The sequence below is a fragment of the Pyxicephalus adspersus genome, chromosome 9 (genome assembly GCF_032062135.1).
Source record: "Pyxicephalus adspersus chromosome 9, UCB_Pads_2.0, whole genome shotgun sequence".
In the NCBI taxonomy this organism is placed as follows: Eukaryota; Metazoa; Chordata; class Amphibia; order Anura; family Pyxicephalidae; genus Pyxicephalus; species Pyxicephalus adspersus.
In genome coordinates, this window is record NC_092866.1 from 18602852 (window position 1) to 18609462 (window position 6611).

Sequence of the window (6611 nt, forward strand, 5' to 3'; positions counted from 1 at the left end):
CCCCCCCCCCCCCAAATAAAAAAACCTTGCCCAAAAAAATTTCTAATAACACCTTTTTAAACACTTCAGGTTTATTGAATGGTCAAATAGCAATTATCATTACTAACATTAAAGTAAATCTACCCCCAATATCAGTCAAAAATATGATTATAAAAAGAATTATTTTAATTAAATAAACAATTTTATCTCAGATCAGAATAAGGAGTTTACCAGGTGCTTTCCCCTTTTCTAGCCTCAACCCTTTTTCCTAGGCTAGTGAGGATTTGTATATTCCTATAACTATACATCCTTCTCCAGTGCAGATAGTGTTCCATTAAAAGATACGTGTTTACTTTCTATAGTAGACAGTACCTCACTGTAATGCCATGGATTACATTGCTATGTAGTATAGTTTGCCAGGTCAGCCTAAAATATACATTTTTTGAATATTTCTTTAAATTTTTAGGAGGTAGAAAGATTCTATAATGCAGTTGCTTTATAGGATGTATGTAGATACATACAAGCGACAGGCAGATGGTGCTATAACAGAGCTCTTCTGTAATCTAATAGCAATTTACATATCTGGAAGTGGCAGCTACATACATACTGTCTCCACGAGTGATGATCAGAAATTCCAGCTTGTTCTAAAACCAGACTTTTCTAACTTGTTCAAAATTCTGAATTTCACAAGTTTTAACAACTTGCTGTTAAACACAGAAATCATATTCGTGATACAGACATTCACAGACACTTCTCTCTCCACGCACAAAATAAGAAGGTAGGTAAAATAAATGGAAATTCTACTATGGGTTCCCCCTCAGTTTCTCGGCCAGTGACAATGGTCCCCAATAGTCAGGTTTACAAATAGCAGGTAAAACCTGCCAGTGGCAATGTTCAGACTGGCAGCTCAAAACCATTTTTAAAAACACCTGCACAGACGTGCACTGTCAACACTTGCAAAACGTTGGCATTTTTGCCTGAAATTGCTTCTGGGTGCCTAGCTATAGAAGTAGGTACCTGGAGCAGTAATGCCACTGTTCTTTACTGCTAGTCTGAACATAAAGTAAATCTACATCATTGTAAACTAGAAAAAATAAACTGGGATTCCACTATAAAACAGCCTTTCCATAACAAAACTTAAAAAAAATACAAACAGGTAGTCCCCAAGGTAAGGTCATCCAACATACAGACAACTAGATACCAAATGGGGCTTCTCTGCTCATTCATGTGCGGGACAGAGGTGGTTTCGATGACTTGCAGAACAAGTCTATTGCTGTTCTGCAAACTTCTTGTTCATTGTTCATAACTCTTTAATGACCAAGACAAACTCTACAGTTGTTTCTTTTAGCATATCAAAACACAGCTTGCTCCAGAAGCTAATGAATGTCTAGGCTCAATAAAGTACTTTGTTTTTTTGCTGTGTTACAATAACTAACACCACCCTACCTAATAATATTAGGTTACGCCAGGTTGTGGTCTTTGGGCACACCAGAGTGGGCAGGATGATACACAGGACCAAATCACTAAGCAGAAGAATAGTCAAGGAAGGCCGGTGTCAATGAAGGCAGCAAGCAAGAGAGGTCAGGTCACAAGCCAGGGGTCAAATACCAGGGATCCAGGAAACAAACCAGTGACTCAGGGGCCACTGTGGACACAGATACACTGGAAGCAACAGGAGGCACAGGGGACACATGAATATCCACAGAGACACACACAGCACAAGGGAATGGGCTGGAAACAACAGACTGGGCGACAAGGAGTTAACACAGGAGCTGGACAGAGGAAGCACTGAAATAAACTACATGTCTACAGGAACTAGCTCAACAGAACAAGGGGCTCAGCACTAGTGGAGACTCATTGCACAAATGCTGAGTGCTGTATCTGAGCTAGCTAAATAGCCAGGGATGGTAAAGGGGCTATTTCCTGATTGGCCAGCTGATAAAGCTTGCTAGCGTAAGCATGCTCAGAGTCAGAACTGAGCGCTTGCACAAGAGGCAGCTGTGTTTTAGTGAGGAAGAGGTTAATGTGACACATTCGATCCCTGCTTTAAAACCACACACATCTATCAATGCATAGTTGATCATGTTATTCCTTTACAATCGATCACTATACTTTTACTTGATCAACCCTTAAATTATTGAAGATAAACCTATGCGTGCATGCTCCACAACAGAAACTGATTGAGTTGCCTCAAAAATCATTAGAGGTATGATCGGTGGAAATTTTCTGATCTGATTGACCAAAGTTCTGATTCTTTAATAATATTCTTTATTGATGTATCAACAAGGGGAATTAAAGTTTTAGATAAAATCAGCATATATCAGGTAAACCGCCAAGGAACCTTAAGCTCTGTTGGCTGATTTTGTAATGTTGGCTGATTTTGTAATGTTGGCTTGCTGGTTGGCTATTGATGACAAGGTGTTGAGAATTTCAGACTTGCATACACACATTAGACTTTTGTGGTTGGATCATTTATGATCTTTTCCAACAACAAAACACTAAAAGTTGCATGACTGCGCCTTGTACATACAGCACCGTTCTGCTCTATGGAGAGGGGAGGGGGAGAATGAGCAAGCGTCACCCCACTGCGCTCTCTCCCCTTCACTGGTATTGCAGTCTCTCATAATTCCGCCAGGAATGATCCATAAACAATGTCTACCGAGCACTGTACACGCGTCAGATTCTCGTCCGATACCAGCCGTGAAGCAATAATCAGATGGGAATCATCTGATGTGTGTACGTGGCCTAGTTAATTACCATTTTATAGTACTTTTATCTGTACATCAATACTTACGTGTCTTTTGCTCTAATTAACTAATGCCACAAGCTGTCATTGTCTAGTACTTAGTTTGGCTGAACGGTGACAGAAGCTCTGCCATATGGAACTGTTATTATTACATTACAGATAAACTAGTATGTATGCTAACACTTATATTGGTAAAAAAAAAACAATATTACTAACCCAGCACATTGTTTTCAACTCCCCCAACTTAAAGCCATTTAGCAGAGTTATCCGATGTTCTTGTCTGTAAAAATTATAATTAGTATTACATTTTACATAGTTAAAATAAATAAATATAAATGTGATCCTCATATAAAAATATAGGGCCTGATTCAAGCTGCCCAAGTCTGAAAAAGATACACTTTCATTGGTGAGGCTGGGTGATCCAGCAAACCTGGAATGGATTTCCTAAGTCATTTGCTATTTGTTAGCAAATTTTTTCAGTCTGGGACAAGATCCATTCCAGGTTTGCTGGATCACCCAGCTTTACTAATGAAAGTGTATCCTCCCCAGGCCTTGGAGAGCTTTAATAAATCAAGCCCATAGTATCAGGATATAGAACCTGAAATTTTTGAACAGAACCTTCTAAAAAAAAAAAGTACATTAACCTTTTTGTAATCTTCCCCTTGTTTTCAACTTATTGGCCAACCCAATAGAAAAGGATGATTTCTACAATTCCATTTGTATCTGCAAGGAAACCCAACAGCCTGAGCATGAACTTTAATTCCATTGTTTTACCAGAAGCGTACCAGCAGGTAGGTATCTGAAACTACAAAGTTGTTTATAATAGGGAAAAGGTAGCAGAAACTGCACTGAATATACTAGACATGTCAGTTGCATATAAGTCATTACTGATATCCATGTACTGAACAACTCTTTTACTGAAATTATGTTTGGTTATCAGGTCATGAACAATGTATTTGGAAATGGGAATGTCAGCAATATCATGAGTTGGAAATGAGAAAACATATCAGGTCCCCAGGTGAATGCAAGCCTCTATACTCAGAAGTGGACTACAAGCGTGTCATTTGTAAACATAGATCCATCCATCCATAAAAACAATCTGCTGGGAATGGAACAGACTTCACCCACTCCATCCATCTCCTCTACTATGGCTGAATGAGGACAGATCCTATCCTCCCCCTTCATTGCTCCCATAAGAATGAGCAAGCATGTAGTGGGAAGACATGCCAATCCCCTTTCCTGCATATATCAACTCTTCCATAGGACATAGTATCTGACAAAGATGTGACTGTAGTGAAGAATGGAGAAATGATAGACTAAGAGTCCCCTAGATCAGTGTTTTTCAACCGCTGTTCCGCGGCACACTAGTGTGCCTCTGGAGAGATCTTCGGGTGTACTGTGGGAAATTATCCAATTTCAGTTAATTGGTCCCAAAATGATTTATTTACTGCAAAAAAATTGTCTTCATTTGTCTATACCAGCGATGTATAGTGATAGGCAGAACCAAAAAAAACTCTTCCACTAGATTGCAGCAGGTAGCTAATTTACGTGTCTGACTTTTTGGTGGTGTTCCGTGGGATTTTTCTAATTGTAAAATATGTGCCGCGACTAAGAAAGGTTGGGAAACACTGCCCTAGATCAATCACACAAAGGATCAAACACGGGACACCAAGTCCCCCCATCTCCATCCAGACAGTGGCAACCTAAACTACTCTATCTTTACAATCCTTGTGGGGCTCTCCTGAACCCACTGCTGTTTTTTTGTTTGTCCTCTCTTTTTTATCACTTTCATGTCAACATGAAATCACTTCTTTTGAGGTACTTCCATCTAAAGAAACGGAAGTCACTGGTGGAAAATGAATGTCTTCCATTGAACATCTTTACATCTGTTAGGTGGATGTGATTCTTTTTGATTGTTGCTTTAATTTATTACTTCTGGGGCTTTGCATGTATTGATTGAGGGATACTACAAGTATTGTATAAGACCTAAAAGTTTTCTATTAAATGTTCTGTGGGTTATACTAGATTTTTATATGTGGATTCAAAAAAAATAATTATGGTTTTGATTCAATCATTACTGTGTTAAGAGGAAATATTATGCATCTGTTGAGGGTGTTTTTTTTTTACTTGATAATAAAAAATTTCATCCTCCACACTCATTCATTCATTCCCCCAATCATGGCTGAGAAGACAGAAATCAAGAAGACAGAATTCATCCACCTCTTCTATCCTTCCTCTGCACCACATGCACTCAGTATACATTGCTTGTCATCTATAGTTTCCTGCACAATATACCTACATCCTCACAACCTTTTAGTGGTATATTTAACTGACCAAAAGGACCAACAAATGGAATTCTGCCTGGCATTGTCCACTGTGTTGGTGTGTTGTGACATTTGTTACCATCATGCAAAAACATATTTTTTCAGTGTGTAGAGGACAAAGAGGGTTTTAAGGGTGCTAAGTGCTGGTTTGGATATTAGCTGGTCTCCTACTGGAATGTTTTTAGATGTGTTGGCTTTTCTTTGTGGTTTTCTTTTTCCAGGCTTTTCTCTCCTATTTTTTAACTTGATAACTCTGCTAGTAACACGCTACTGTCAACACTTACTGACCCTTCTGTAGAAGAGCAACATAAACAAGGTGGACTATGGAACCTGACCCTCTTCTGTTATTATTATTTTTATTACTACTCAGTATTTATATAGCGCCATCATATTATGCAGCGAGGTACAAAGTCCATAATCATGACATTAACTGTCCCTCAAAGGGGCTCACAAACTAATGTCCCTACCATAGTCATATGTTACTAATGTAGTCTATGGTCAATTTTGTTTTTGGAGGGGGGGGGAGCCAATTAGCCTAACTGCATGTTTTTTTGTATGGGGGAAGAAAACCGGAATACCCAGAAGAAACCCATGCAAACACCGGGAGAACCTGCAAACTCCATGCAGATAGTCCCCTGGCTGGGATTCGAACCTGAGACCTAGCGTTAGCCAGAGAACTAACCACTGAGCCACCATGCTGCTAGTTCTATTCCAGATATGTTAACTCCCTGACAGGTGACAAGTGGTGATTAGATGAGACATGGAGTTTCAGTGACAACTGGTCTTCATCACAGCACTCCCAAAGTGTGCTGGGCCAGCAATACTAGTGCCTGCTGAACAACTTTGCTGCAAGATGTCACCAGGTCATGGCCTAAGGTTCTCTACACTGGAGACGGGAATGAACAGATGGATTCGGTGCAGGAACAGTTGTCAAGAACAATACAAGACAGACTCAGGAATGGGGGCTGACAGAAGATGTAGTCGATAAAAAGCCAAATTCAGGGCAAGCAGCAGACGGGACATGGTCAAGGACAAGCCAAGGTCAGGGCAAGGGGCCGACAACAAATGTGGTTGGAGATGTGCTGAGGTTAAGGTCCAGCAAGTTAGGCAAAGGAAGCAGAGCAGAATGGCGAGTAATACATGCTAAGGATCTAGCAGTGAGTAAATATCCCTGAACTTGGCAACACAACCATCTGTGAGAACAAGCCCTTAGGGGTATTGAGAGGCTTAAGCTAAATTTCTAAAGGAAAAATGTAAATCTAAAAATAGATTCAGTTGCCTTTATCTATAGTTCTACTGAATATTTTGAAATATGGCTTTCATTAAATGCCACTTCCGCTTAGGCCACTTTTTTCATCTTATGTTTGGACTTGCGACAGTTTTACCTTAACTTGGTATATTAATTCTTTCTTGCTTTTTGATCATATCTGAAAATTTGTTCCTGCAGCAGTATCTGCTTGCCCTCTGCCGAAAGTGACGTGCTTGTAAACTGTAAATATTATTTGTACTTGGAACGCCTGCTTGTCAAAGAAGGGCAAATGCTTTGCTGCTAGTTTAACTGT